Source organism: Cupressus sempervirens, chromosome 11 (genome assembly GCF_028749045.1).
Source record: "Cupressus sempervirens isolate cs-2001-9-10 chromosome 11, ASM2874904v1, whole genome shotgun sequence".
NCBI lineage: Eukaryota > Viridiplantae > Streptophyta > Pinopsida > Cupressales > Cupressaceae > Cupressus > Cupressus sempervirens.
The window spans coordinates 456108221-456119999 of record NC_143128.1 but is presented as its reverse complement, the minus strand read 5'-3'; positions in this window follow the sequence as shown (position 1 = coordinate 456119999).

The window sequence follows — 11779 nt, the reverse complement described above, 5'->3', positions numbered from 1 at the left end:
GAGAAAGAGTTGGACCCATGTTGGAGCCGAAGCCAAAATTAGGAGTAGAAGTCGAACCAAAATTAGATCCAAGCACAAAGGTAGGATCAAAGCAAGGGGTCGAAACTAAAGTCGAAGCCAGGTGAGGGAACTAGGTAAGAAGTTAGAAAGATGAAGGGCCTAACAAAGACTCTAGAGCTAAGAGTCCATGCAAGATGTTGAAGAATTTTTTGTCTCTATCACTTATAATTTTTTGTGGAAGTCCATGGAGTCAAAAAACTTCCCTAAAAAAATAATTCTTCTACTTGATGTGCTATGTACTCTATGGAGATAGTAAAGAAATGAGCATATTTTGTAAGTCTATCTACTACCATAAATACACTGTCCTTCCCTTGAATTTTTGGAAATCCTATTACAAAATCCATAGATATATTTTCCCATTTTTGGTTTGGAATTGATAAGGGTTGTAGTATTTTTGCTGGGTGATTTAGCTCTAGTTTATTTTGCTGATAGGTCATGCATTCTCTTACATACTTTAATACATCTCTTTTTAAGTATTTCCAAGAGTATGTTTCCCTAATGCTTTTGTATGTCTTGTAATACCTTTGGTGCCCTTCTAGGGGATTATCATGATTCTCTTTCAAAAAAAATTCTTTAAGTTCTGACTTAGGTGTTAAGTACACTCTTCCTTTGTAAAGAATGATTTTTTCCTTGATTCTTAAATTGTCATTAGATAGGTTTCCTTCTAATATTTCCTTTTCTTGGGGATCTTGAAAATATTTTTTTGTTATCTCTTTCTTCCAATCCTTTGAGATGGTTGTGATGACATGAATGTGATGTCTCTTGAGAGAGCATCTACAACTACATTATTTATTCCTTTTACATATTCTATATCAAAATCATATGCTTGAATTCAACTAACCCATTTCTATTGTCAATCATTGAGATCTTTCTAATTTAGGAAGAATCGTAAGCTATTATGATCTATTTTTACAATAAATTTCCCATAGACCAAGTATTATCAAAATTTCATTAAGGCATGCATTATGGCTAACATCTTCTTATCATATATTGAGTAATGTATTTTGGTGTCTGTTAGCTTGTGGCTTTCAAAGGCTATTGGGTGCTTCCCTTGCATAAGTACTACTTTGATCCATTCACCTAACATGTCACATTGTAATTCAAATGGCTTTGTAAAATCTAGAATAGCTAAAAGTGGGAAAGAGCACATGGTTTTTTTAAGCTTCTCAAAAGCATGTCCTGCTAGTTCATTTAATGTAAAGGTACCTTTCTAAGTCTATGAGTGGGGAAGCAATTTTGGAGAATCCTCTTATAAAATGTCTGTAGTAGCTGCATAGGCCTACAAATCCACTAAGTTGGGTAAATATTTTTGGTTTTGGTGATTCTTTAATAGTTTTAATTTTCTCCTTATCTACACTTACCCCCTTCACATTGATTTTGTGTCTTAAGTATAATATTTCCTCAAGACCAAAATCACACTTCGAAAGTTTTGCATATAATGATTTTTTTTCCAAGATCTTTAGGATTTCCTCAAATATTGTTTTCAAAATATGTGATTCATACATGATTGGAAAGTTTCTGGTGCATTGGTGAGTCCATATGGAAGAACAAAAAATTCAAAATGTCGATAGTGACACCTAAAAGTAGTTTTAGGTATATCTTCTTTCCTCATTCTTATTTGGTGATATCTTGCCTGTAGATCAATCTTTTAGAAGTAACATGTTCCATGTAATTCATCCATTAGTTCATCAATCCTAGAAATTGGATATCTATTCTTTATAGTTTTTTATTTAGTGCTCCATTGTCAATGCACATTCTCATGATACCATCTTTATTTTTTACCAAGACTACTAAAGATGTAAATGGACTGTTGCTATGTTTTATATGGTCCATCTCCAATAACTCCTTGACTATTCTTTCTATCTCTTCTTTGAATTTCCTTGGATTTCTATAAGAGTTGGTAATTATAGGTCTTTCTCCTACTTCTAATTTTATTGAATGTTCAAATCCTCTTTTTGGGGGAAGTCCTAGAGGAATTTCTTCAAAGAGTCCTTTGTATCTTTTCAATATAGGTTGAATATCTACATGAATGGCTTCTCCTTTCAAAACTAGTTTATCTAATATTATACACTGGGTCATCCATCTCTCTTGGCCATGATTGAGTATTTTTGTCATTTTTTTAATAGATACCATCTTGGTGGACCTATCTGGTAAACCTCTTAATGTGATTTCTTTCCCTTTATGTTGAATACAAATTTTTGAATTTGACCCATCCATTATTAATCTTCCAAGGGAATTTACCCATGACATTCCTAGGATAATATAATTTCAAATGTATATTACATAAAAGTTTCTTTTAATGGTGTGTCCCCCTATGGTGGCTTCTAGTTGAGGCACTATCTTGGTGCACTTATCAATGGATTCATTCCCAAAGGCAACCTTGAAACCTTTGAACTCTTGTGTTTTAAGTTTCCTTTTAGTGACTAGTTGTTTACTAATGAAATCATGAGTAGTGTCAAAATCCACTAATGTAATTATTCTTTGCCCTTTAATTGTTCCCTTGAGTTGGAATGTCTTATTTTCATTCTCTTGAGTGATGACAATTGGTGCAAGAGCACCCCCCTCATTTAATCATGAAATCAAGTTGTTTGGGTCATTTATGACCTCCTTCTAGTTTTCCTTTCATGTTTTCAATAAGGCAATGATTTTAGACATGTAGGTTTATCATTAACCCTTTTGTGTGGTCCATTAGCAGTTTGGGTGTTTTATAAGCCCATTTCCCAATGAGACCACAAGGGCACAACTTATGTAATTTGAAGACATATACTTGTAATCTAGGGTCTATTAGTTTGATTGGGTTAATTAGGACTCATTTGAATAGTTAAAATGCCTTTTAGGCTCAAAAATGTAAAAATGCAATAAAAGTTGCAAAAGTTGTTATGTAACTTTGCAACTTCTTGCATAATTACGCAAAATAGGTTGTAATTAGTCCTCCAATAGTCACAACCTTTGAAAATTGGTTGGACTAGTTGGGGAATGCCTTCATATAGCCCTTTCAGGTAGGTGGAAGGTATGATGTATGATTTTTCCTTGAAATCAATAAAGAATAACCTGTTTTTCTACATTCTGGGCGTGTTTTTTGCATGGTATGGACCTATATAGATGCATAGAAGTCTAAGCATAGTATGGTTGGATGTATATTTGAGTTATCTTTCTAATGTAACTGTTTTTATGTCTTGAGATTTCCTAGAACTCAAGTTATACTCATTTTAGTGCTAACATCCCAAAATTTGAGGGTTTCAAGGGTTTTGTTTGAAATCACATTATAACTTGAGATTCCACCATAGGAATTTTATGGCCTTTGGTGGGATCTTGGTATTCTTAATTCTCTTTGAGATTTTTTTGGTTTCAATTAAAGAGATATAGGTACAAGGAAGAAATTGGATGCCCTATGTGTATATCCTATGTATACACATATGCACAGTTATGTTATAACAACATTTGAGACCTCAAAACCTCATGTCATGGTCTGTAACTTTGCACATAGAATATTTTTGGCATTCCTTAGATAACCTAATTGGTTTCATGTTTTTTTCATAGGCCAAAAGAGGAATTACTTTGTAAATGTGGCCTAATTAGCCCTTTAGGCCTAATTGTTGTCCCCATGGGTTATGTCAGCATTTTTGTTCATGTGATATCAACACTTTAGAGTTTGATAGTACATTAGAAGTAAGAAGTATCTTGATGATTATTTTCTTGCTTCCATTCAATATTTACAAGTTGCAGGGCAAAACATCATTCCTTGGGCTACTAGGAATCCAAGGACTTAACAAAGGAACTATGTCATTTCCTCAATTTGGAGTCTTCATATTCGGTCCAAATGTTCATGCCAATGTAAAAAAAAGATTCCTTGAGTTTAGATTCATGGTCCCATGCCTAGAGTAGGTTTCATGTGTTAAGCCATTATTTTTGTCAAGTTGCAAGTGTGGGGTCTTGGGTCTTGTTTGGCTTTTCAAACCATGTTAAGGTGTTCTTGTGGGTTGTTCTCTCCCAACCTACATTGTTAGTACCCTAACCATTTCCATCAAGTAGTATCATAGCCCATCTAGGTCTTTGGGCTTCTAAATTTTTTGTCAAAATGTTAGATAGAGAGAATGATGGATTGCCATCCAAGATGACTAATGCAAACATAGTGAAGTATTTAAAGGAGTAGAAGATAAAGGAAGATGCACAAAGAAATAGAGATGAACTTAGAAACATTGAGATGTAGCAAATGAGAGATGAGTTGAAAAGGCTTAGAGAAGAGCTTGCCAAAGCCAAGAAATCTGAAGAATTTGATGAAGGGACTGATGAAGAAATCCCTTTGGAGGAAGAATAGAAAATACCTCCAAATCAAAGGCTACTTGTGAGTACTCTTAAGTCCATGGAAAGAAGAACCATGGATGCCAAATTACACTTACCAACCTATGATGGGAGAATGAACCTTGATGTTGTAGTTGATTGGATGGATGTCGTAAACAGTTTCTTTGAATGTGATGAGATTCTTGATAATCAAAGTACAAAGATAGCCAAGTCAAAGTTGAAAGGTACTACTCTTACATGGTGGAACATCACCCAAGGTGATAGAGTAAAGAATGGCAGAGGTCCAATAACCACATGGACAAAGATGGAGAAGTTATTCAGGAAGGCCTATGTTCCTCAAAGACGATGAAGTTCAACTTCATAGATGAAGAATGAATATAAGGAAAAAGGACATGATAGTTTCAGCCTACATTGATGAGTTTCAAGAATCGGTGGTGAGAACACAAGAGGTTGAATATGATAGTATCAAATTGGAAAGATACTTACAAGGTCTCAAGTTGTCTATTCAAGATGAATTGAGTTTGAAAACAATAACCACCATGGAATAATGTGTGTAACTTGCACTAAAGGTGGAAGAAAAGTTCAAGAGAAGAAATGAAGAGTCCAATAGAGGAAGAGACAAAAATGAGAGGAGCAAAAGTAACTCTTGGCAAAGAGGTCAATCATCTAATGAAGGAAAATCCATGGAGAAAAAAAACAAAGACCATGGTAAATCTAGTTGGAGAGGAAGAGGGAGATCTAATGGACCTCCTAAGTGTTTCAGATGCAATCAAATAGGACACTATCCAAACAAGTTCCCTAGAAAACCAAACAACAACAATCAAGGAGAAAGAAGGACCCAGTTGGTGCAAGAAGAAAGGAATTTAGAGGCTGAAGAAGGTGTGACACTAATGATGAGACAATCATTCTTGTAGGTACCTCATTCTCAAGAACTAGCACAAAGGAAGAACTTGTTGAAAACAAGGATCAAATGCAAAGAAAGGGTATGTAATTTGTTAATTGATTCAAGCTCAATAGAAAATCTAGTTTCTAAAGAACTGGTTGAAAAATTAGAAGTAGAAATAATTCCTCATCCATATCCTTATAATGTTTCTTAGCTAACAAAAGGGTACCAAACCCTTGTAACTGAACAAGCTATGGTAGAGTTCTCATTAGGTGATTTCAAAGATAAAGTTTTATGTGATATTATAGAAATGGATTCTTGCCACCTTCTCTTAGAAAGGCCATGGCAATATGATATGGATGCCATGTATAGTTATAGGAAACATTCATACACCATAGTGAGGGATGGGAAAACTTATAATCTCTAGCCTCTACCTAAACCTAAAAAGGAAAAAGAACCTTTGGCTATCATAGTGGGAGAAACAAAAATGTTAAAAACAATCAAAGAAGAAAAAGAGGGATATGCATTAATTCTAAAACCAAAGAATGAACCGGTACTTAGTAAGGATAAATCAGTCCCAAAAGAAGTTCAAAAGCTTCTTGAAGAATACAAGGAAGTGGTTGCAAAAGATTTAGTCTCATCCCTCCCTCCCATTAGAGATATAAGCCACCAAATAGACTTCATCCCTAGAGCATCCCTGCCTAACAAAGACCCATACAAACTTACCCCTAGTCAAAATATTGAAATATCCAAACAAATTGTAGAATTATTGGATAAAGGAAACATTCAAAAAAGTCTTAGCCCATGTGTTGTCCCTTCAGTTTTGGCTCCCAAAAAGGATGGTAAATGGAGACTATGCACTGATAGTAGAGCCATTAACAAGATCACTATCAAATACAAATTTCCTATCCCAAGGATCGAAGACCTGCTAGAATAATTGGGTAATGCATCATATTTTCAAAATTTGATCTAAAATCCAATTATCACCAAACAAGAATCAAGCTAGGTGGTGAATGGAAGACTGCCTTCAAAACTATAGAAGGTTTCTTTGAATGGCTAGTAATGCCATTTGGTCTAAGCAACGCCCCCTACCTTTATGAGGCTAATGAATGAGATATTTTATGATTACAATGGCAAGTTTTTGGTTGTTTATCTTGATGATATACTAATTTTTAGTTGCATCTTGGAGGAACACCTTGAACACATTGAATTAGTTCTCAAAATATTAAAAGAGCATCAACTAATGATCAACCCTGAGAAATGCACATTCTTGTGGAAAGAACTCACCTTCTTGGGATTTGTGATCTCACAAGGGACACTAAAAATAGATCCAAAAAAGGTAGATGCAATCATCAATTGGCCTCCTCCAAAGAATGCAGGTGATGTAAGAATTTTTTATGGATTAGCAACATTTTATAGAAAGTTCATTAAGAATTTCAGCCATGTATGTGCACCTACTTTGGATACAATAAAAGGAGGTAAAAAGGTAAAGTTTGTTTGGACTAAACTAGAAAATGATGCATTTGAATATTTGAAATCAGGAGTAGCACAATATCCAATACTCACTCTTCCTAATTTTAATAAGGTTTTGACTGTTGAGATAGATGCAAGCAATCTAGCAATTGGGCTAGTCCTTAGCCAAGATAATAAACCTGTGGCTTTCTTATCTAAGAAACTAAATAATGCTAAAAAGAATTACTCAACTTATGACTTAGAACTCTATGCTATGGTTCAAGCCATCAAGAAATGGAGGCATTATTTATTACCTAAATAATTTGTGGTCTTTACAAATATTCATGCTCTAAGTTATCTCAATTCTCAAGACAAGTTGAGTGTGAAACATATCAAGTGGATGGAACAATTAAAAGCCTATTCATTCACCATAAAGCATAAGAAAGGTCAAGCAAAAAAAGTTGTTTATTCTCTAAGTAGGAGGATCATTTTTGTGCAAGAAATCCAATTTCAAAGAATAGGCATTCAAGCATTGAAGGACCTCTATAAAAATGATGCAAATTTTGGAGAAACATATCAGGTTTGCACTACTCTTATGGACATGTATCATACATTTTTTTTGAATTTCTTATTCAAGATGGACTACCTTTTAAGGATCATCAACTTTGTATTCCAAAATTCTCTATGAGAAACAACATAGTAAAGGAAAAACATTGTGGAGGCATGAGTAGTCACTTTGGTATTGACAAAACATTAGAGGGTGTTACAAGACACTATCATTGGCCAAAAATGTAGCATGATGTCAAGAAATATGTAGATTCATGTATCATATGCCAACAAGCAAAGGGTATCACAACTAACCAAGGATTATACCAACCTCTACCAATTCCTTCTAGACCTTGGGAAGCAATATCTATGGACTTTATAATGGGATTACCAAGGACAAAACTAGGATATAATAACATATTTGTGGTTGTAGACCATTTCAGCAAGATGGCACATTTTATCCCTTGTAAAAGCACTCATGATGCCTCTCATATTTCCCATCTCTTCTTTAGAGAGATTATAAGAATTCATGGTCTACCTAAATCTATTGTTTCAAATAGAGACACTAAATTCCAATGACACTTTTGGAGAACATTACACAAGAAATTAGGCATGAATCTACAATTTAGTTCTACTTACCATGCCCAAACTGATGGTCAAACTAAAGTTGTAAATAGATCTCTTGGAAACCTCCTTAGATGTCTCACCAAGCAATATGCACAGAATTGGGATCAAATCCTTCCACAAGCTGAGTTTTCTTTCAATGATTCATTAAATAGATCTATAGGGAAGACACCATTCCAAATAGTCTATGGCTATCACCCAAAGGGACCTCTAGAACTTATAGAGTTACCTAATGAAATCAAGGTTAGTGCATAAGGAGAAGAATTGGCTGACCTTATCAAACAAGTACATGAAAAGGTGAAAGATACATTGGAACATACTTCACAAAAATACAAAGCATAAGCCAATAAGAAGAGGAAAGATGTTCAATTCCAAATATGTGACAAAGTATGGGAACATTTGAGAAAGGAAAGACTCCCTAAAGGTCATCATACCAAGCTCCAAATGAAGAAGATAGGACCTTGTACAATCTTGCCTAAGTTTGGTCCTAATGCCTATGGAATTTCATTACCACCTACCATTTCCATCTAACCAATTTTCAATGTGGCTAACTTGACTATTTTCAAGGATTCTTCTGATGTTGTAGGTATATCTATACTAGATTCACATGTAGATTGGTTGAAGGATCTACCACCTTCTCAACCCTTAGAGTTGGAAGCAATCCTGGACTCCAAAATTGTCAAAAAGACAAGGAATCAAACCTATTTTCAAAACTTGGTCAAATGGAAGGGGCTATATACCATTGATGCCAACTAGATGGTTGAAGATCAGATTCAACAACATGGCTACACTCTTGATCAACTCACCTTAAGTGGGAACTTGAGTTTCTTTTACCCAGTGCAGCATGGTGCAGGAGCACCCCCCTCATGAAATCAAGTTGTTTGGGTCATTTATGAAATTCTTCTAGTTTTCTTTCCATGTTTTTAATAAGGAATTGATTTTAGACTCCTATGTTTATCATTAACCCTTTTGTGTGGTCCATTAGCAATTTGGGTGTTTTATAAGCCCATTTCTCAATGAGACCACAAGGACATAATTTATGTAATTTGAATACATATACTTGTAATCTAGGGTCTATTAGTTATATTGAGTCAATTAGGAATCATTTCAATAGTTAAAATGCCTTTTAGGCTTAAAAATATAAAAATGCAATAAAAGTTGCAAAAGTTGTTATGCAACTTTGCAACTTCTTGTACAATTAGGCAAAATAGGTTGTAATTAGTCCTCCAATGATCAAAACATTTGAAAATTGGTTGGACCAGTTGGGGAAGGCCTTCATATAGACCTTTCAGGTGGGTGGAAGGTATGATGTATGATTTTGCCCTGAAATCAATAAAGAATAACTTGTTTTTCTATATTCTAGGTGAGTTTTCTACATGGTACAAACCTGTATAGATGCATAGAAGTCTAAGCCTAGTATGGTTAGATGCATATTTGAGTTATCTTTCTAATTCAATTGGTTTAAGGTCTTGAAACATCCTAGAACTCAAGTTATATGCATTTTAGTGTTGAAAGCCCAAATTTTGATTTTTTCAAGGGTTTTGATTGAAATCATGTTAGAACTTGAGATTCCACCATAGGAATTTTATGGCCTTTGGTGGGATCCTAGTATTCTTAATTATCTTTGATATTTTTGCGGTTTCAATTGAAGAGGTGTAGGTACAAGGAAGAAATTTGATGCCCTAGGTGTATATCCTATGTATACACCTATGCATAGTTCTACTGTAACAACATTTGAGACCTCAAAAATTCATGTCATGGTTTGTAACTTTACACATAGCATATTCTTGGCATTCCTCAGCTAACCTAATTAGTTTCATGATTTTTTCATGCACTCAAAGAGGACTTCCTTTGTAAATGTGGCTTAATTAACCCTTTAGGCCTGATTATTGTCCCCACGAGTTATGTACACACTTTTGTTCATGCGATATCAACACTTTAGATTCTAATAGTACATCATAGGTAGGAAGTATCTTGATGATTACTTTCTTGCTTCCATTCAACATTTACAAGTTGCAAGCCAAAACATCATTCCTTGGGCTACTAGGAATCCAAGGACTTAATAAAGGAACTATGTCATTTCCTCAATTTGGGGTCTTCATATTCAGTCCACATGTTTTAGATTAAGGTAAAAATAGGTTTTGAAGGGGATGTAAAACCCTTAACAAGAAAAAAAAGATAAACCATTAAGTTCTACCAAGTTTTACAAGGACCTGAAACCTACAGTCTTAAAAGATTCAAATTTAGGTTTTACAGGGACCTAAAACTGCAAGATAATACCAAAAACTAAGACCAAGTTTTACAAGGACCTGGAACCTAGTTTTAAAACAAAAAAACTAGATAAAAAACATAGACAATCAACTAGAAACTAGGACAACTACCAAGACAGAGACCAAAAACTAGAAACAAAGAAAAATTGCTTTTGTAGTTCTTTGATCATTTGGACCACATCTTTTCAAGCCTCCACAGTACTTTGGATGGTATTAACTATAGATCCCATAGTGCCCTCAACTACTTATTTCTTGGAGCTCTATCTGGTTCATTTACTTAGACCACCTGGGGATATGATTTCTTCATTAGTTCTCTTCCCTAAGCTAGTAGCAGTAGTACAAATGCTGGAACTAACCTGCTCCATCTTATTACCACTTTCTTTGATTAATAACTAGAGCTTGCTTTCATATTCATTTAGTTTGTCTGGTATATTAACAACTTGAATTTCCAACTAGGTGGTCTTAGTGTGATTATTTTCTTGGTTCTACTCCATTATTGTGACTTTTCTTTTCAAGTTCATTAATTCATTATACACCCAGAAGTTAGTTTGAAGGGAAGAGTCTACCTTGAGATTCATAGTATGTAAGAAAGAAAACCTAGTATCTCTACCACCATTATCCTCCCCCATATCTTCCTTACCCATAGACTCATTATTCTCTTTCTTTATGTCTTCCTTCACATTTTCAGCATCCTTATTAAAGAGTTCCTCCTTTCACTTCTCCATTACTTCTTCTTCATCCCTCACTCCCAGGGATTGTTCACTTTGATTGGTATCCTCTTCACCAACATTACTCAACCTAGTATTTTTATCATTGCTTTCATCCATCTCCTCCTTACCAGATTTACCCTTGCCATCAGGGTAACCTTCAAAATTAGAGTTGAATTCTCCCACATCTGTGTTCTCCTTCTCATCCACATTTTTTTATTCATTATTATCTGAGTTACAAGACTCAATAATCTCTTCCACATTTTTCTGAGGGGTTTCTTGCTTCAGATTATGTCTTTTCCCACTAACCTCTTCCTCACCTTTACTCTTCCTAAAGTAGGTTGCACTCACAGAGCCCTTCTTTTTCTCAGAAGGAGGGGAAAACAAAATAGCCTTGTTCTTACAATAATTCTCAATCAGTAAAATTTACCCTTCATGAAGAATCAGGCAAGATTATTTTTCTCTATGAGCTTGGAGACTATGGAGTAAAGAAAATCTCAAATAGAAAGGAAATGAGATTCTATCTTTGTGTCTAAAGTGGTTTGGAAACACAAAATGAAATTTATGAACACATTTAGCTCTACCATCTAGGATAAAGTACTAATGAATGCATGAAAGCACATCCTACCAGATAACCTTGATTTGGCCCAGTTCATAAGAATCACCATTCTTCTCTAGGTTATTTTCCTCCTCATCCAGTTTTAGGAACTTCTTAAATGCTACATTTGAAATACTTGTTTCCTTGCTAAATTTTATGCCTTCCTTTGGCAATCTTTTCACCTTAGCAATAAAGTCTTCTATCAAATGCACTGTCACTCCATGCAGAGAAACCCTATCCTCCACCCAATTTTTGAAGAAATCCATAGTGACATGAGCTTTACATCCATGAAGTCACTCCAAATAATTGGTGACCTCCCCCTTCTGTAGAATTGGCC